Raw genomic sequence first — 22,053 nt, 5'->3', positions numbered from 1 at the left:
TGTGTTTTTCCTTTAAAGTGCGGCTGTTAATTTTTTAAATAAAAAGTGTTTTACTGCAAAATTCCACGTGTTTGATTTATGTCAGCTTGCTTAGGGTTCACGAGCACCTTATGAGCTCGTGGACGTTTAAGTAATGCTGCACTACATAATCAATGTAAAATTACCCTACTCTACATGTCGATTATTCGTTTCGTACCTATATAGAGACGGAAGTATCGTTCCATTAAACAATAACAAAAACAACTGTTTACAATGGCCATTTCAAACGTTGACTTTAGGGATATACGGATTTGATTGTATACTAAAGTATAACACAAAAGTATATATAATAGGTAACTACGAATTGATTTATCATGCTCTCACGCTGGGACCATAGGGATCATGATATTAAATAAGTATATGAAAAAACTATACCTATAACTAAAAAACAGTAAAGACTATTTGACTGACTGATAAATAAGGTACAGCCTAAAACACTGGAGCCAAACACTTGAAATACAGCAAGGATAGTAGAGAGCTAGTCAATTTTTATTTTAAGACAGTGAAGCCGAAAAATAAAGCAAGTAATGGCATAAGATTTAAACTTAATGACTAAAATAATTTTAAAGTAAGAGATTCAGCAGCAAAAATAGCTAAATAGACAGATGGTAGAGTTCAAAAAGATCTACACTTGTCCTACTCTCCTGACAATAGCGTCAAGTGTAAACTATGTTTATTCCTTGTTCAATCTGCTGCTGATTGTACACAAACAATGCATGATAAATTTGGTAAGCCCATTGTCTATCCGAATAATGAATGTAAATTTAATTGAGTCACTGTCACGAATTGTATCAATCGCACATTAATCTAGTTTTAAAACGTGATAAGTCAGTTCAATTATTTGGTGAAATTTGCTCTTATTATTATGGTTTCGTGACAATAAGGGTACCCTTGCCTTGCATTGATGCGGAGGTATGGATTTTTTTACTCTGTTTCACTTCAATGGGACATGTTATTCATTCTGTTACACTGTATGACCCTTAAATCGCACATTGTTGATGCTACATTAGGTATATTAAAAAAAAAGTTCCGATTAAGTGCCAAACAAATGTTTCCAAATCAACAGCTAAATTAGGAAGGAACTGGATGTAAAGTAAACAATCGACGATAAATAACGTTGGAAAGTTTTTGCAAATACACAAATCAGAACGGAAAGAACTCGAAATCATAACATGTTTTTGAATGTTGTACGGAGAGGGCAAAGATTCAAACTTGAACGTGTTTTAAGTCGAGTTAAGTATAGCTTTTATTTTCAACGTGCGACATAGTTTTTCTAGTTAAACCTCATTCGCTAATTTTCTTGTATCGTCTTCTTTGTACTGATTTTCGACTTACACTATGCAAATTGCAAAAAAGACGCAGAATAAATAAATATGTAGTACATATGTAAAATTATTTTGGATTTCTGTTACTTGGTAATTTGGCAATAATGCCGCACAGTTCTAGTCATTTATCCCTGCAATGCGAAATGACGGTACATTTTTGTGATGTCCATAATTTTGTCAGGAGTCAGGACTGATAAATTATGGTAACCAGAGAAGCTATTAAGAAATTCGAAAATCGAACTTCGTGTCGTACCATCCCTCTCACTCCCGTATTAATACAAGCATCAGCGGGACGGCAACGAAGTTCGAATTTTGCACTTCGTAGCATAGGCTCATACATGCAATAGAATAACATTTTCAGATCTGTAAATAAACAGAACCATGTCTAAATATTTATATACCCTAACATAATCCTTTAATAAAATTGGCTGTATAAGGCACGTGCATACTACAAGACAGAATTAAAAAATATCACTCCATTCAATGTATCACGTAAAAAACTCGGCACGCTCTGTTTTCGTCCTTCCATTGAGATGAAGGACGCATTCAAAGACATACGTTTTCCGCTGCGGCGACGATCTGAATACCACGTGTTGTGTTATGAATAAATAATACGCAATAAGTTATTATCTATATGTATATATAGTAATGTCAAGGTAAATGCTTCGGTTAACGCAAAAGAGGCCTGTTATAAGTTTGAACGCTATGTGTGTCTGTCTGTCTGTCTGTGGCAGGTCCTACGGTAGGTTTTAAACGGTTTTTTTAAATTTGAAATCAGGTTTTTATGGTCAATGATTGAAACTTCTTTAGAAGGATTCTTCGTTTCTGAGTCTAAACTCGTGTTTGTTTACCATTAACATAACCATGATATTCTGTGCAACTTTAGTTTCAGCAAAAATCCCAATACACCGTGTTTTTCTTGATTTCTATCAATTTCGAGTTCATTAATAAAAACTACCAGGCAATTAAGTTTTTGCTCAAAACGAAATTTAGCTTTTTTGCTTAATATGTATGAATTAAAAACACTTTAGTGGTGGACTTCAAAAAAAGCGTTATAAATTAAGCACCTTTTACAAAGCTTTTATACTGCGTATAATTAATTATCCTAATTCTTTATCATGCTTTAAATAGTAAAATTTAGGCCACAAGTGTTTTAAAGAAACTAACTTCATTTCACTGTTGAATGTTCCCTTAAAGTTAGTAGAAATCAAAAATATCACGTGTATTTTATTATTATTGACGCTGTGAGTGTTAGGGTGCGTATACATCCTACTAATATTATGAATGCGAAAGTTTGTGTGAGTGAGTGAGTGAGTGAGTATGTTTGTTACTCCTTCACGCTGAAACGGCTAGACGTATTTGGATGAAATTTGGTATGTAGATAGGAATAAAACATAGGCTACTTTTTAATCCGATATTCCCACGGGATAGGGATAAAATCTCGAAACAAACACCCGCTGGGCTTAGATTCATGAAATTTGACATGATTGTTTTTAATGTAACGTCAATGAAAACCACGATTTACTTTCGGAAATTCCCACGGGAATTCAAAAAATACCGGAATTTCAATTCAGTTGCTTCGTCTAATCATTTACGTGTACGAAGCCGCGGGTAAAAACTAGTATAATATATATTAAATAAAACATAATGAAGGAGACAACAATGAAAGGATATAGGTAAGTGATGCCTAAACAATGAATAAATGAAAGCTCGGCTTAATTTTACGGCCTCACAGCACAGACTATTTAGAGGCGAAGAAGCAACTGCCAAATCGAGTAAAACATTGCCAATTTTATTATTTAGCATTCTTAAACATTTTGGCACTAGAGCAGTTTCTTCTGAGACCTATTATTCATTCAGATAATTACTTGAAATTAGGGCGTTCTCAATTCTAATCTATTAGACCTTTTTCACAACTTTATTTCTTCTAAACAAGAGTCTTATGGATTCAGCAGGGCTACTACGAAACTCGAAGTTCGTATTGTACCGTCCCTCTCGCTCTCGTATTAAATAGTATAAGTGTCAGAGGGACCGCACGACACGAACTTCGAATTTCGAGTTTCGTAGTAGCCCTGCAGAGTCAGAGAGTCAGAGTCGCAAATCGAAGTTCGTATAGCACCGTTCCTTTCACTCGCGTATTAAATGACATAAGCGTCAGCGGGAACGGCAACATTCGAAGTTCGAGTTTTGCACTTCTTGGTATAGGGCCAGGTAGGTAAACTGGACTAAGTATACTGAAACTAGTTCACTATGTCATTCCGAACTCGAAACATAATATCGGATTTCTTTTGTTACCCTTGTTTACGCAATTTTTTTATTAATAATTCTATATTCTAATTTTGCGAATTCGTAACGGTACCCTACCTACTTCCTTTTTCTAAATAAATAGTGATTACTGAAATACCTACCGACCTACCGAATGATTATTTTAAGTTTGTAGACGTATATTCACCGCAAAGCTCGTGGTAAATTTCAAATGTAACTCCGCACATGAATTTCGAAAAACTCAGAGGTGCGAGCCCACGACCTGACTTGAACTGACATCGTTGGAAAACATCGTGAGGAAACCTGCACAAACCTGCGAAGCAATTCAATGGTGTGTGTGAAGTTCCCAATCCGCACTGGGCCCGCGTGGGAACTATGGCCAAGCCCTCTTGTTCTGAGAGGAGGCCTGTGCCCAGCAGTGGGACGTATATAGGCTGGGATGATGAGACGTATATTACCTATTGTAAATTTAAGTAGGTTTAAATAATTGAGGATATTCTGGCAGAACCGGATAAATGCACATTATTTATTTTTTATACGGTTTTGCTACATAAATAAAGCAGAAAACATTGAGTATGCCTATGTATGTAACTTTACAAAAAATTGCACTTATTCTGTTTAGCCAGAATACTCTCGAAATAGGTAAGATTAACGATTACATTTATTTGCACATATCTAAGCCATACCTACATATGAGTACCTTTAAATGTCATTGGTAGCACTTATAGTACTATACGGTTTTGCAAAAGTCAGCCCTGTGCAGCTTACGCACACATTAACGCGTGTACAAACGTCGTCGTGCCTATGTAGATTCAAGAACGCGTATTTTGTACGGCGTGGCCGCCCTGTGATATAACCTAATTCAATCTACTTCTCTGAAAACTAGTAACTAGTGGGTGGTAGTATTTTATAATGCGGGGGCACGTGACAAAGTCGACGAAGCCGCGGGGCTTCTGTTTTCAATCTGAGAGACCTAAGTTAACTAACGAATTTATCCAGGTTAAAGGGGGGTAGATTATGTTTGTTTTTTAATGCAGGGGGCTTCGCCGTAATTCGGCGTAAATAAATTATGCGAAATCTGTTATGCGCAATTCGTTTCGGACATTAAAAATTATGCCAAATAGATGTCACCCCAAGGTATCAAAATTTTATTTTCAGTCAATATACCCGTGCATTTTTTTTTACCATACCAACCAATTTTATTTACCATAAAGGTATACAATCATCTACATAGACAGACTTGCAAAAACATTCTTCAGATTTTTGAATACAAAGCGCCTTTGCCATCCCATTCTTATTCGGATTGAAAGCATGAAATTTAAATTATCCATGGCGATCTGTACTGGTAATGTCATGCGTATAAATAAATCATCACACTTGTTCTGGTCAGACGTCCCCTCTGCCGGGATCGTTGACACAAGCCGAGCACGAGTCCTAACAGGATTTCTGCACTGCGGAACTGTAGAGAATTATATCCTGTACCCGTTACTAAGTCTCACAGGGTTCTACTGGGGCTTCCTATTTCAACACAGATAGTCATAGGACAAATGTGGACTCTTGAAACCAAACAGTGCGCCATATCATACTGGAGTGCCATCTGACAAAATAAGTTCCAGTGACCTAAGAATCAAATTGATTAGCTGCTTACAAGCAGAGTTACTACTAGACAAAAATTTTACTATTAGAATTACAGCTGTTAAAAAGACAAACCTAACAAATAACAGTTCCTGAGGGAATAACAAAAACGTATTTCATGCTACAATTAAGGGTTCCACGTGTACCAAGTGTATCATAAAAGAGCCAAGCCCCTCACAGCACGCGTTCAATCTATTAAAAGTCAGTGAGTCAACATGCGCTCTAAAATGTTACACCAGGCAATTTATGATCACATTATCGTTAAAACTGCGTGTTGGGTGAAAGTCACTCCGAGAACATCTTTGTCGCGTGCTGGGAGCGTAAAACTAGGTACTTGAAGTATTTAAATGTAATAAATTATGAGGGTATTCAATTAAACCAGCGTTGCGGCATGGCCCTCGGCCACTTTGGAAACCAAAGGTTCGAAATCAGTTGCGGAAGAAAACTTTTTCGGTCTTGTTCGAAACCGGTTGCGAACGAAAACTATTTTGTTCTTATACGAAACCAGGATCAGTGATCGACTTATGGTTTTTTACTGAAGCTTATTTTAGCGTAGCGTTTTTCTTCAATCAGAATCGACACAGACACATATTGTTGATGGAGCTCCGCGCGGAGCTCCTACTTTTGTGTAGTTTTAGCCCTTCGGGCCGATGTATAGTTAACATAACCTAAACCTATTTCTATTTCTGTGTCAATAAAAATTGGGAAAAAACGCGATTGTGAAAATAAGCTTGTATACCTACTTACTCGTACATATTGAAATTTGTGAATGAGTTCCAAAAGAAGATTCTATATTCTCTATGGGAAACCAGCCAAAGTGGCCGAAGAGGCGGCATGCCGCTGCATTATGCTGTGTAGGGCCCAATTTATACTATTCTATGTTCGATTTATTTATTTTTTCTTCCTTGTATCCAATATATAATATCTCTCTCTCTCTGTCATACACACAAACACGCAATTTTGCCAATTTTGCCAAATGGGGAAGGAAAACACGATTTGTGAAAATTTTCGTCATTTTGTGAACCACTAAAAAATTTGGGAAAATAATTTTATATTTAATAGTCTTTTACATTGCTTCTGATGATTCTTCTTACAACACTTCTGCTAGTCGTCCTTGTCCTATTGGGTAATAGGCGGAGCTAATATGGGAAATTTCTTCGGGTGCCTTATCTTAAATGCAAATGAACCTTGGTTTGGTCATAATCGATAAAGACTCTTCTTCAATTTCACCTTTGACTTGTATCTTCTTGCGCATAAATTTGGGTCACTTAGGTGAGTGACTAGATCACAAAATGACCATACGGCTCATACTAAGATGTAATCATTATCGATTTCAGATTTCTGCGATGAAGAGCATTTGCAATGCAGCCCTTGGGCGATGTGGTAATTTAACGATGTACTAGTGACCAGCATACAGGATGATTTGGAAGATGTGAGCAGGACTAACCCTACCCTACCGGATTCAGTTAGTCAAAGCTACAACATCCCACCTAGCAGTATGAATGAAATTAACGTTATTTTTTTATGATTAGAACAAAAAACACCTGTCAAATAATTTACTAAGAGCATATGGTCAAGCTGCAATTAAAAGTGTGGGTGTTTTACTTAAATATAAATAATAAAGATCATGGGACACTTGTACTATGGATACTATGCAACGGATAAACTTATTATATAGATAAATACATACTTAAATACATATTAAACATCCAAGACCCGAGAACAATTCGTATTATTCATACAAATATCTGCCCCGGCCGGGGAACGAACCTGGGACCTCAAGCTTCGTAGTCAGGTTCTCCAACCACTTGGCCATCCAGTCGTCAAATATGATTATAAGTAAACGATCCATTATCATACTGAGAGTGTAGGGTTGGTTCTGCTCACATCTCCTGATTCACCCTATATTTTTCTTAAGTAGAGCAATTCTTAAACTAAACATAATCTGAAATAGCAAAAGGTCACTTCCGAAACTCTCACTCGCAAAGTTTTCCAAAGGGCTCGGCCTTTGAGTGCTATCTTTTCACTCGAATGCCCTCAAGCTATTGATGCGCCCTACATGGCTGGCCGGTCAATTAACCTATATTCCCGGTACATTGTGTTGCTTGTAAACAATTAGAGACGACATACCCGCATGAAAGATTAAGCGATGTCACGCGTGTAAATAAAATGTATCTTTGAACCAACTTGCATTTTGCGTCCCGCGGGAAATTCCATAAATTCCTTCTTACTACGAGGACACCTCTCTATGATCCTAAAGGATAATATCTGCCAATTATATATTCATCAGTCATCCCAGCCTATATACGAACTGCTGGGCACAGGCCTCCTCTCAGAATGAGTGCTTGGGCCGTAGTTCCCACGAGGGCCCGCCAATGCCAATTAAATATATAAATAATAGAAAGTGAGGCACGTAATACCGAGCTATTATTTTTTCATCTCTCCTGTTCGGAATCATTCCATGGGTAGATAGTCTGGTGGAAAATTGCGTTTTCATCTCTAGGGTGGAAAGTAATTTTTTTTTAAATTTTCGGTTAGCCACGGAGTCGAAGATAATTGAGTTACGTCAATGACACTTTTTTTTTTCACGGTTCGGCATGGCCATCTAGATGCACGTTGTGACCAAGGAGCTTATTATACAACACTGGAGGTTGAACGCCGAGCATCCGTCCGTTTGAAGCAAGAAAATAAATTTGATCTTTGTTACGTGATGAACATATTCCATTTTTTTCTTTAATTAGGTTAAGAAAGAGATGGAATTCATTCGTGAAATGTGAAAACTTGCTTCCTGACTGAACTTGCATTATTTTATTACTAGCACTCCGTCCGCGTAATTTTCGTTTATCGCTACCCCGCGGGAACCATGCAATTTTCCGGGATAAAAACTATCCTATGTCCTTCCCCGAGACTCAAACTATCTGTATGTATACCGAATTTCATCTCAATGGGTTCAGCGGTTTAGCCGTGATTGAGTAACAAACATCCAAACATCTTCACAAACTTTCACATTTCTAATATTAAGTAAGATTAATTATTTTTTGATTATTATTATTATTGATTATTAAACCTTGCATGATACTCAATTAAGTCTGTAAAAACTGTAGGAAAAAACCGGTTATAGATTTTTTTACGGAATAGGGGGCAAATGAGCAAACGGATCGCCTGATCATCGCCCATGGACACCTGCAACACCAGAAGTGTAACAAGTGCGTTGCCGGCCTTTTAAGTAGGAATACGATCTTTTCTTAAAGGCTTGAAGGTGATATCGGTCCTGAAATACCGCATATGACAGTTCATCCCAGAGTTTTGCTGTGCGAGACAGGAAATTTCTGGAAAAATGCACAGTAGAGGACTGCCAAGTGCCAACCATCTAAATGGTGATAATGGTGACACGTGGTAATGGTGTTGTAACGGCAATACTACCTAACACGTAGGGATGTGAAAACTAAAACAGTGGCTTTTTTATTTACTTTTGAGACCGTAAATAATAGAATATTTTTTTTCGTTCTTACGTTGCACCGATCGAAGCTAGGAAAACGAGGCGATCCTATTGGTCGATGATTTTTTCCTCACGCACCTCTCCGCTATTTGTGCAGCCGAAGCCACGGGTACAAACTAACTATGATATAAACAGTTTATTTATATATTGCAAACAGTGTTAACGGAAGGGCCCCAATTATTTCGCTTATGTTTACTGATTAGTTAACGACTGTTATAAATAACACTTTTACGTCAATTGTTGGAGTTACAAATAAGGTCACGTGTGATAAGGCTAACTCAAACGTAACTACATTTTTTTGCTTTCTCAGTCTTACAGGCAATATAATTCGTATTCATATCTACTCAGTCACCAGTCGCTAAAAAGGCTTAAGCTGGTAAAACCCATTTTCCGAACGTGCAGTCTCTCTAAAGTAAAGGTACCTACACCTTCTGCAAGCACTATCTCAAAACCTGTACATTCCAATCATGGGTGCACAACAACTTACCAATGAGTAAATTTTCCTAAAATGCGCACTTTCTCAGATGGTAATATCCCATAAGAAACCTCTTTTCAAACATCCGTATACAGGGTCTTATTTTTTTTTTGTTCACAATAATTAAAGATGTTATTGGGTTAAAATTTAACCGAGCAATATGACAAACAATTTTGAGCGACACCAAGCCCTCCGAAGCTAAATTATAAAACATCTCATGTCAAGCAGGAAGTACAGTAATGACTTCTTGGCTCAAATTAAATATACCTATGCTAAACTAAATGTCTTGCAAACTTTGATTCTAAAAGAAACCACTTCGAAATGAAAGCCTGTTGTTTGCGCTATTGCGATTGTATAATTAGGTAAATTAAATATATATTATTTTTGTTAATTCCACTGTTTCTATTTGCTCATCAAATTCAAGCTCCGGCTGTTTTTCTTTATCTGGCTTTATCATAAACATTGGTCGTAATCGTGTTGATATTACTTATAAAATAAAATACTAAAGCGCATCTAATACAGTTTTCTCACAATTTGCATCTGCTTCGAATTTGACAGTTATTCAAATCTTAGGTGATATAAATCTTTGTTGTCTTATCATTTTACTAGTCGTTGTTAGCTGCTATCAACACAACACAAGTAAAAACTACTTGCGTTACCTATAAGCGACACATTTACATATTATGCATTATATTTCATATCTATACTCACGTAATAGATTCATAATCGCGGAAAATTAAACCATTGCTCCAGACGGTTCTGTTTGGCAAAAATCCACTTAAAATGCGCCAAATACCACAACTATTTAAAGCACTGTCAAACTACACTCATAAACACTAAACACTGTCCACTTATAATCATAAACAAAAGCTTAAGAAAACAAGAAAAAAGCACCACAGACAAAATATCCAATCCAACGATACTCTTTTGTATTTTCCACGCGGCGTTATAAAAAAACACGCAATTTCAAATTTCGAACACGTAAACTAGTGATGGAAGCGTGTTATAATAAATATCTCGCGGGCGATAGCACGGGTCGACTTCTCGGTCCCAACTATCAATTGCGCGCCAAGCGCGCGTGAATAATTTTATCAAAACTATATTTATTTATTCAAGTCTTTGTTCTGTGGAGCGATGACATTCGACACCGGTACCGACTGAGCGGAAATGAGTGCTTAATCGACTTGAAATATAAAGAGACAAAAAGCGGAATGGACTCTTTTAGCTAGCTTCTAGTTAAGCTTAAAATTAAATTAAAGCTAATAAAATAAAATAGCTTTTTTGACAATCTGTTTAAAAAAATACAAGTTTTTTAATTCCTTTCACGTGTGAGTTCTAATACATAAGTCTGTTGGTATGTTTCTCGGTTCTCGGTCATACCAGGTCATAAGTCGCTATTGTAACATTACATTACAACATGGTCTATAAACAATATAAAATAAAAATGCAAAAAAAATCTAATAGGAGGATTTGAACTTGAACCCAGAACAATATAATGAATATGACTCAATAGTTTTAATCACTAAACCACAGGGCCATGGTAACTGACATCCGATCGGACAAAATGTTGAAAAGCATTACATACCTACTTGAAGTTGGCAGCTTCATTGTTACAAAGTCTGTTAAAACACGCAATGCCAATAACGTTGTGACAGGTCAAAACATGAGACAAACATATGCAATGACAAATCTGCACTGTTTTCGTGAATTGTCAAAACATTCTATTCAAATTTGTTTCGTGTTACAAGACCGTAAAGTTGATTTTCGTAGATTTATATTTTGTATATATATGTACATATTTTCGTAGCAGTTACTGAATCTATATTTAATGACATAAAAATGACTACAATATTTTGCATCATTTGCAGGATACCAATTATGTATTTTTTTGTTTTTGGACTTGCCTTATACATATTTATGTAACCATTGAAGTTTGCATATTTATTAGTACTTGGATGAGTATATATCTTTTTTGACCTTTTTATGATAACTTTTTTTATCACGTTATTTGCTTATAGGTATATCTTTGACCTTGACTGTACAATCAGCCAGTTTAATTCCTAGGCATCCATAAAACCTTGTCGACGTAACATTCACGTCATTTATTGTCAAGAAATATTGTGGAAAAAATACTATTATTTACTAAGATAAGATTTTAGGTGTGTTCTAGAAAACACGTTTTTTTATTTTCCCAGAAGTTTGATTTTGGCGCTAGCCTATTTCGGTCCTTAAGGTTTTTAGCTAGTAAATTTTACTTTAATAGTCTTTTGTGGTTTTCATTTGAACGAAGTATCTAAGTTAGAGTAAAGTTGGACAGACAACAGCACAGTCTTCATACAAACTTTGCTAGCTAAATTCTATTGTATTGTATTGTAAAACTCTTGTATATAAAAACACATAAATAAACATAATAATAATAATAATAGTAAATATCGGACATAATACAATTTTGTAGTGTAACTTACCTATTTCTGACGCATTTGCTCTTTTGCTTTATCTTTATTTCGTTCCATAATCGATGATATAGGCAATACGAACCATTGTGGTCATTCAGTGTTTGATATTTACCTTTAACTTCCTGCCTATGGCCTAGGACCAGAGCGGAAGGCATTACAATGCACTATTCTTTTGAAAGCATGTTTAATTAACCGGGTAAGGCATAAGAAATTGAATCACATATGAGCCTACAAGAATCCTGAACTTATATTTAAAAAGGGTTATGCCCAGGTATAGCCGAAGAACTAAAATCATCGACATAACCCGAAGAATATGCAAGTTATCATTAAACCCCCTGAACTAAAAGAATTTCTTTGCTCACCCGCGACCTTATGATACCTAAGTTTATGCAAGATATGCGTGTTCATGCAGTTCCTCCACCTGCACACTGTAAGAACGCACACAAATCACGCAAACCCACCTATCACCACCACCACAATACACTGACGCGTTTCGAACTCAACCAGAGCTCATCTTCAGAGCAACACAACCGTACACCATACTTTTTTTTTTATTCGACTGGATGGCAAACGAGCAAGTGGGTCTCCTGATGGTACCAGTTGTTAGACATTAGTCTAACATATATATACTCTGCATAAACTTAGCTATCTATAGTCTTAGATAGCTATCAAAAGGTCGCGGGTGAGCAAAGAAATTATATTAGTTTTTTTGATATGAACCTCCGCAAAGTAACGCCTGATTCAATAAATTATTTATCATTCCCTATTTTACCCCCTTTAGGGACTGATTAGTTGATTACCCAAAAACCCATCTTTAGTGCTCGACATGACAAAAGAAAGTCCTGTGCAATCAAGCTCCTATTCCAATAGTTTCGGCTGTACGTTGATGTTGATATGTCAGTCCGTCATTCAGAGAGGCGGTAACTCCCTTTGAGCGATTGGAAACATCATCAGTATTAAATTAACCTCTATCTCCTTTGTATTTAATTTTGTTTAATAGCATAAGCAAAACTGGTCACACAAGCGTGCAGATTTTAATCTTGTTTTTGTGTTTTCGTCGCATTAATTACCTCGCCTCTATCTCAATATCAAACACATTAATAAAACTAGAAACAACACGTTTCTATTCACGTTTCGTTTTGTGCATGCGTTATGGTTATTAGATTTTAATCACTGATCTCGTGATCTCTATTATACAAGTAAGCTGGAATGATTGAAGCCACTTGATTATCAATCATCATTTTAACCTCCTAAGGCCCAACGCCCTATTTTTAGGACCAGGAAGCGTACTCATTCCGGCTCAACTAAATATATAAATTTGTGAAATATCCACCCAAGTCCTAAAATTATCGGAATTTTACTTTCTTAAATATGTCGCTGATCATATCGATCGATGATACTGCAATTCAAAGTTCTGGGCTGCCAGCACATGTACCCAAAATTAGGACACTGGGTCGCTATTACAAATGTCCTAAACATAGATTGGGCCTTAGGAGGTTAATGCTGACATGCGTAGCTATATATGTAAAGTTAAACTGCTATAAGCCCGACCTGCAGTAGACCTTTTTCACAATAAACGTCCCAGTGGCTTCTTTGACGAATATGATGATGGCTTACTGAGACAAGGTTTAATTGCAGGTCGTTTTAAAGGCGTTTACCTACATTAGAAAGTATCCATTGGAACTGTCGAAACTAAAGCTAGAAATGGGACAATAGTGGAAAACTTCGATAGAAAGCTATACATTTTGATTAGACAAACCCGAAGCTTTATAAAGGCTCGTACAATCCATCTGTACCTTCTCTGAAAGTGCACTTCTTTAGAAGGATCACTCGCGGAATTACAATCATCGAATATTTAAAAAAAACTGCATATTCGCAGAAAGCTCGTTTGCTCAGATACATATGAGTGAGACATGCGAGTTTACCTACATAGCGTAAAGCGGCTAAAAACAGCAGCAGAATGAATGCATTCTATGCGGTTAAATACCAAATGCAATAAATAACAGCAACAAATCAGCAAACAAAAAAAAACGATAAGTATACCCCAATATTTAAATCGTACCTTCCCTATCGCACAAACCAGGATGAGCATAAGAAAACTCTGAATATAGTTTTTTTTACTTACGATTTGCTGTCGAACGATAATTTCCTTGTGCGAATACGATAATTTCGACTTTTACGATTGGCAACACTGGACCATAAATAAATTATCATATTAAGAGAGAATTAACTGACCGAAAACATGTCTAAAATCGGTAAAATTCCCTACTCAATTAAGTAAAACTTTATAATGAGAATTGTCAAAGGTTATCAATCAAGTGCAATCAAAGTAATAATTGCATTGCATACTGAGCCTGTATGTGCAAACAAGTAATAGGTATATAATAGTGGAACGCCACCGAGAACCGAAAACAGACATCATAATGTCATTGCGAGATCAACTCGAAATTAAATCTCAATTAGAATTGTGTAGATCTCATGGTACCGCCGAGAATCGATTCCAAACACTTGACTGTCAATGAGACTCTTTTTCTCGTGATCTCAATTTCGACATCACGTGACGTGAAAATTAGTAACCTTGTACCATTGTACCATCAACCAAATAAGTGGTCTATCAATTTTTAAACAAGTTCCTATCAAATGGTTTGGGCTCCACAGAAAACCAGCGTTACTGCACATAATGTGCGGCAACACATGCTGAGTGGAGACCCTTTTTGGTATCCTGCTGTGTCACCTAGTAACATAGTTTTAGTGCTAGTTCTAGTCTTAGTTTTAGGTGGTACATTTTTGGAGCCAAAATAAACTTTTCTTTCTTTCTTTCTTTCTTTCTTTCAAATGAAATATGTCTCTAAAGTCGAACTTTCAAGTTGACAGACACGTCTATTGGCATTATTGTTTTATGACATGCAAACGATTATCAACTTTATGGTGGTGGACCACATTTTTGGCTGATGGTACATACATCCTTGGGGCAAGTACAACCGGTCCACAGATCAATGACCCTGCGTGCGCTTACGCATGGCTCAATGCAAGAGCAAAACAAATAAATCTACAAGTCCTGTTGTGTTGATCATGAGGCTTGATTGTCTAATAGAACTATAGGTGACAATTTAAGACTATTCAGCGGTGATAATGATTAATCATTTACAAAAATATGACCTGCTCATGTGACCGTACAGTCACCAGCACCAATATCTGACACAACAAGCGTGCATAAATATCTAATACGACTCTATTTATAGGGCCGGAAGGACATGTCAGAGATTTTTGCACGCTCCGCTGTGGCAGATATTAATGCTGGTGACTGTACATACCCGCAATACCAGAGAGAATTCAGAAGACTAAGAGGGAATGCCACTTTAGCTAGTAATTAAATTATCCTGACTGTTGTCCTGGCCCATTCATAAAATGATCGAAAATACCATTTAAAAGTAGTAAAACTGTATCGCTCGCTACAAAAGTACATACAGTCTAAATCAAATTTTTAATTAGAAAAGCTGCGCAAGATAAATAAATGAAAAACCTTCTGCGAGTCCTGTGCCCCGATTAAGGAATAAAATTTACAAAAGCTAAAATGAACACAAGTTTATAAATTATGCACTAAATAGCCTTCAAATAAAGTTATGGTTTCTTCGAAGCCAAAATCGAAATTCGGTTTCAGTTACATTAATTTTAGTCGGACACTAAAGTGGTGGGATACTCGAGTAAAGTGGCGGTAAAGTTATATTTATCATCATCATAAGGGCCGTAGGTCCTCCACTGTTGGACATAGGCCTCCCCCATTATACCTCCAGTTTAATGACTGTATCTTTTGATTTACTCGACTTAAATGTTTGATTTTTCACCTCCAAGGGATAGCCGACCTGAGTATTTTCAGCTTAATAACTCTTCGCCTTCCTGGGAAAAAGGACGGACGGCGGACGGAGTGACAGACGGACAAAGCGATCGTAGAAGAGTTCCATTTTTGTGAAGTACCAGGACCCTAATAAAAATAATAAGTTTTATTGTAAATGATAAGTAAGTAAATGTATAAATAAAAACCGGCCAAGAGCGTGTTGGACACGCCCGAAATGGGTTTCCGTAGCCATTACGAATAAATTAAGTAATATTTTTCTAAGGATTTCGTATTTTAAACGGAATATTCTAAGTTTAGGAATATTTTATACCTTAGGCTGATATTTACTTTTAAACTACTAATAATTCTCAAGAAAACTTAACCGTTATAGTTTTCCTTGTAAGTTTGATATACTTACTACCATCCTGAATTTCAAAATTTTTCCACCCACCGGTTTAGATTTTAGAGTTGAATATTTGACAAAAAAATCACTGAATCGAAAAATCGTTTTAGCAACCCCCTAATGGTTTTAAAAGACCTATCTAACGATACCCCACACTAAAAGGTTGGATGAGAAAAAAAAAATCACCCCCACTTTACGTCCATTTTGTCGGCATAGTTTACATATATATATTCGTGCAAAATTGCAGCTTTCTAGCATTGATAGTCCCTGAAAAAAGCCGCGGACGGACAGACAGACAGACATGGCGAAACTATAAAAATGGGTGAATCATTATTATTTCCGGCAGCAATATTTCAAACTCTACTATCATCACATTATCGCTGTCATATTATTCGAGGCAGGGCTTTTAAGCCCTTGACAATGGCTTTATCAATTAAAATCAAGTGCTTTTTTGCAGGTATTCTCTGGTTTACCTCTGCGTCATCATTAATAAAAGTTTGTCAAGTAATCCAAGGATTTTGCTAGAGATAATAGGTGTTTTTACAATTTCCTTTCTTCTATTGTCAGGAAGGTATAACATTATCATATTTATCATACTTAACATAATGTTTACAATAAACTAATACTTCGAGCACTTGCCACATTATTTTGCTCACCGCTCTGCATTTACTTGCTTAGCAGTTAAAAAAAACATGATATTTAGGTTTCGGTTTGCAAGTGGCGAGTTGTCGTTCATTGTGGCGTTCTAAGGGGGAGGCCTTTGTCCAGCAGTGGACGTCTTCCGGCTGATGATGATGATGATTTAGGTTTCGGCGGTCAAAACATCAAGTACTGAATCATTATAGTTTCAAATATTCCCATATTGCAAGATAAACGTTCATTTATAATGATCCCATAATTTAATTTATAATGTTATGCAACAACATTATCCCTAGTGCACTCTACGAAGACGCGTGATTTTGTCAAAATTAGCAATTAATGACATTGTAATAAGAACCACGGCACGCGTCATCGTAAATGACTCTACCTATAACGTGTTACATACATTATGTGTTGGATATTTTTAGTACAATATTAATGATAGAATACCATTAGTATTGGCGGTTTTCATAGCTTGGCTGCATTTCCACCACAGATGTGCGGTGCGAGGATGTGTTGCGAGTAATCGGTTTGTCATAGGGTGGGTCGTTACGTGATTTGAGCGAAACGAAACGAAACTGGTGACAAGAATTATGTCACTCGTTGGTTACTAAAACCAGTGATTTTGGTAACCAGTTTCTTTCACTGCCTGCAGTGACGCGTTCTGTGACAGTCACTGTAACTGAATTAGAAGATTTAAGATCTTTTTTTTAAGGAAACAGATATCCTAACCCTGCCGTCGCTTTATGTTTTTGAAATAATCATGTATGTTAGGAAGAACATATGTGATTTTAGAAACACAGGAAGCTTAAAGTTCCATCTTACAGACTGGCTAAAACCAAAAAGTCTTTTCTGGGAAATTGCATACGTTTTTAATAAAATTCCAAAAAATATTATAAATGAAAGGCGTATTATAAAGTTAATGATTATATCATGGACAGGGATATTTGGAAATAATTCCGATCCGCATTAGCGATCCCTTCAAATAGCGAACCTACTGTGTTAAAAATAAAGTTGTGTTAAATACTTGTGATGTATACATATCATTTAATAATATTGTAAATCTGTTTTTAAACAATATATATGTCGGCGGCCGATCGTAAAATCCGCCAGATCACGAAATGCCTAGGCATATCGTGAAATGCCGCCATTTCATGAATTGGCTAAGGGACATCCGCCATATCATTCATAACTCACCGTTTAGCGATTTGCCTAGTGACGTTTAGGCAGATCATGAAATTCCTAGCATATCATGAAGCGCCGCCACTTCATGATTTGCCAGTTTAGGCAGATCATGAAATTCCTAGCATATCATGAAACGCCGCCATATCGGTTCTGGCACTTCGCCGGCCGCTGCCGCGGCACGCTCGCTTCGCTCGCTCGGCTCGTGCGTCGTGGTCACAATTAATACTAACCACTCCTCGCTTCGCTCGTCGTACCTAAATTTTTCTATATAAATAAATAACAACTAGTGAATACTTTATTTACCAACAAAATTCTAACCTCTAAAATACGGGCAGACGTCCATGGTTTTTTCACATTGTGCACAGAATCCGTTTGATTCACATAAAAAGAACGGAGCTGATGTTCAAAAGCTTCTTTTGCACTTCTATTTTGAATTCAATCACTATTTTCGGTTTAAAGATCATTTTGTTGCGACGCCGACATTTTTCACGCGCTAAACAAACACGGGCGGTCAGCTGGTCACGGCCGCCATTGCATACGCAGCGCCACCAGTGGCCAAATAAGAAACTATTTTACGATTGTGCCCGGTATAGAGCTAGGAATATCGACGAATGCGTTGCTCTAATCGATCTGCCGTATTATTTCTCAGGCACATCGTGATATGCCTGCCCAACATTTAGGCATATCATGAAATGGCGGCGTTTCACGATATGCCTAGGAATTTCGTGATCTGGCGGATTTTACGATCGGCCGCCGACATATATACCTCGTTGAGTTTCTTGCCGGATTCTTCTCAGCAGAGGTTTTTCCGAACCGGTGGTAGATTTTTTTTTGACATTCATAAGTGCTTGTTATAGCCTAAATTGAATAAAGATATTTTGACTTTGACTTTGACTTTGAGAAGTGAAACTAGTATTTAACGTAATTTGTTACAAGCTATTGAGCTATGACGTTATTTATCACAAGCATCGTTTTTCGGTGTAATATCAATAATTTCATAATCTAAGAATCGTTTCTTTGACGTTGTATAAAGTTAAGGTCATAATTTTTACTCTGTGCTACTCGTGACGTCTGTAACGTTGAGGCGAAAATCGCATCACCACAAAAATAGCTCGTTACAAAAATCACTACTTGTCGCTTGACGTGAAACCAGTGATTTGGTAATAACCACCTCACCAGTTACTGTATACGGTGACGTGAAATAACGTCCACCTCTAGTTTGTCATGAACCAATAGAAGCGCTTCATTTACCTATCCTCGCTCAGCACAGCTCTAGTGGCAACAGCTCGGCAGGGCTAAGATAGGTAAATGAAGTGTTTTTACTGGTTCACAACACACTCATTCCTCGGAACGCATCTTCGCACATCTCTGGTGGAAACGCAGCCTTAGCGAAGTCTTAGGGGCTGTTTCACCACCCATTGATTACTGTTAACTGACGGTTAAATGTGATGCCGTCTCCGTCTATTCGAACAAAACAAATAGAGAGGGCATCACATCTAACCGTCAGTTAACACTAATGCATTGATGGTGAAACAGCCCCTTACAGTCCAAGTTTTTTAGTAGGTTTGTATGCACGGCAAATAGCCCAGAATGCAGTCCCATCGATCGCTTAACGCAACCCAAGGCCGACGAAGCCTTGAAGGCTATAACCGCATGACGCCTAGAAACTCTTCATTTTCATGTGTAGAGAAGTCTTATATTAAAGTGCGACTATTTCATATGGAGAATATACCTTGGCATCGTGTCTTCTAGATTCCTGGCCGAAGGTTGTGGTGATTGTTTTAGGGACGCGACGAAAACGACCTTCAAAAATCCTTAAGTAGTTGTAATAAATGTTAATGTCTTTTTTGTGTTTTAGTATGTACTTGTATAATTGAATTTTACAGCGTATTAGTTTTATTATTATAATGCTGTATAATACAATACAAATAATCTTAATTGCAGACTACAAAAATAGCTGTGGCAGGAGAATGCTCTCGCCACGGACTAATGGCGGAAAAAAGAGGAGGCCTCTGCACAGACAAAAAAAGAACTAGAATCGTCGTATGTGTGAGAGAATCTAGAACGAGAGATATCAATAGGCATCAAGTATTCTATTGACGTCTTTCAGCAGGCCATAAAACAAAGAAGCCAGTCTTCCGCTTGTTACAATCCATGTCACACCAAACAAACAAATGCAGGAAAAATGTCTGTACTGTAGGTACCAATAGCACTGAATGCTTGACAACACAACGTAACTACAAAGCTAAACAATCCGTCCGTACGTTTGCACTGGATGCACTCAGAACTTGCGCAAGCGGCCAATTAAACTGTGACGGTCAAACAGTAAAATGTAAACACTGGCTATCGCTTTTGTCTGTTGTCAGTCAGGTTCTTGATAAGGGTGAGGTCATTTTTCGGCGAAAAAACTCTTTCGCAGAAAGTGTATTACATATTTATTCTGATTACAGTCAAAAAATAATAGGGAGGAGGAGGGGGGGAGGGTATAGTCTTCCGTCGCTTTAGGGAAGCCTTAAAGATGAAAAATTCCTAAATAACTCTTTTATATACCTTTTTTTGTTTTTGTATGTATATCTGAATTTTACAGCGCTTGACTTGACCATCATTTTGTTATATTAAATATATGTTTTGGGATCCTATTATAGATAGAGCTACGTCAAGCCATCAAGCGCCGAAACTACGCGGAATAGCAGCAAAGCAAAGCAGTCGTCATTCCAAAAAAAATTAAAAACGTGGCAGTCATATTCATATCCCAAATCCAACATATGATTTTTTTAGAAAACTTTAATTCACACCCGTCACGGCATTGTCAGCCGGTCTCCCATACAACTGTCGAGACTGTCCTCCTTTTGATACATTCTATAAAAACATCTAAAACGGACAAGCCTCCTCGTTGCAATAACAACACGATGCAAAAACATGGGCGTCATTTTGGTGGTTGTATTGTTTTTAAAAGAAATCGTCGATCTAAGAGCATCCACCTAAAGAATGCTCTGCTAACTAAGCTATCACTGCTAAGGGTAAAGCCAGCCAGGCGAGCATATTTTTTTAAGTTGCGATGAGATGCGATGCGATCTCATCGCAACTTAAAAAAGTCGCGTAATTTCTGCTGTATTCTGTTTTATACAAAATTCCAGTTTGGCAACACAGCGCCCGGCGACTCAAAATGAGTTGTAAGTACACATCATCGTAGGAAACCAAAATTATGCGACTGAAAATAAATACGCGACTCACAACTCAAAAAATTCGCTCATCTGGCTTCACCCTAAGATGTGACGTGACGTCAGTTCTACGACTTAAAATACAATGTGACAATCATCTTCATTGTTTTTTTCTGATGCAAGAGTTGTAACAAATTGGCTTTTCTTTCTTGGGCCTGAAAACTGCCTTCCTAGTTGACGCGTATACATACAGTTAAGTATAACGGCACTGAATTTAGAAATTGAGTATTTTATTTAACTCGAGAAAAAACCATTCCAGTCCAGTGATATTACAAATTTGGGCCTGTTATGGTTCAAGATACAAAGCCTTGTGACAGACGGACATACTGCAGAGATGTGGTAATAGGGTCCTTTGGACAGCCTTTGGGTGCGCCATCTAGTGCGTAAGGGGCCTCCCACACCTATTATTTATTTATGTCCACGCAATAACAGCGAAAAACACGTGTTCGCCTCGGCCGATTGGCGTCTTTTTCGCTCTTATTACGTGGACATAAAGCTTGGTGTTTGGGAAGACCCTAACAGTAACAGTGCAACTATTAATTATGTATAATAAAAAACATGGCGTAACAAACAACAGAACAGAAAAACAACTTTTTTTTTAATGTGCGTCCACGGCGCATAAAAACGCGGTGTGAAAAGGCTCTTACTAATTGCCATAGCTAACAGAAAATTATTGAAAAACCAGAAGACAACTTTATCAGTGGTATAGGTACCATCAGCCCCTAGCGAGTACCTACTATTCGCTCCCAAATTTGGAAAAAGAATTAAGAGTATTATACCTACGAAATTTCATACCTACGAAAAAGTGAGGGAGGTAATTTCGGCTAATTTCGATAGAAAACATTTTTTTTTATCGTTTTATACAAATAAATTAGTAGATCCAAAAAATGCATTGAACTCGAGGGTAATCGTATTAAAAAAGAAAATGTTTTATTAAATTGACAACAACTTCGTTCCGCGAATTTTTGTACCTCCCCTCGTACATAGCCGAGGACGTCGAACCATCAAGTTTCAAAACGGAATACTTTTTTCAGTGATGATTCACAGGAGTTTCAACCTGCCTACGCAAACAATAA

The 22,053-nt window shown here is 37.1% G+C and overlaps 1 protein-coding gene across 2 annotated transcripts in view; it reads right to left on the bottom strand.

The window, feature by feature from the left end:
• The window catches only part of LOC141441797 (uncharacterized), a 67,873-nt gene that overhangs the window by 38,807 nt on the left and 7,013 nt on the right, over positions 1–22,053 (bottom strand). Inside the window, exon 1 of one of the 2 annotated variants that reach the window (XM_074106664.1) lies at positions 9,950–10,309. The exons of the other annotated variant lie outside the window; for it this stretch is intronic. The gene's annotated coding sequence lies outside the window, so the exon portion shown is untranslated. Of the gene's footprint in view, positions 1–9,949; positions 10,310–22,053 lie in introns of those variants that run through there. 2 annotated transcript variants of the gene reach the window in all.

Source organism: Choristoneura fumiferana, chromosome 24 (genome assembly GCF_025370935.1).
Source record: "Choristoneura fumiferana chromosome 24, NRCan_CFum_1, whole genome shotgun sequence".
Classification (NCBI taxonomy): Eukaryota; Metazoa; Arthropoda; class Insecta; order Lepidoptera; family Tortricidae; genus Choristoneura; species Choristoneura fumiferana.
Note: the sequence above shows the minus strand (reverse complement) of the source record. Positions and strands in the feature narration are given on the sequence as shown.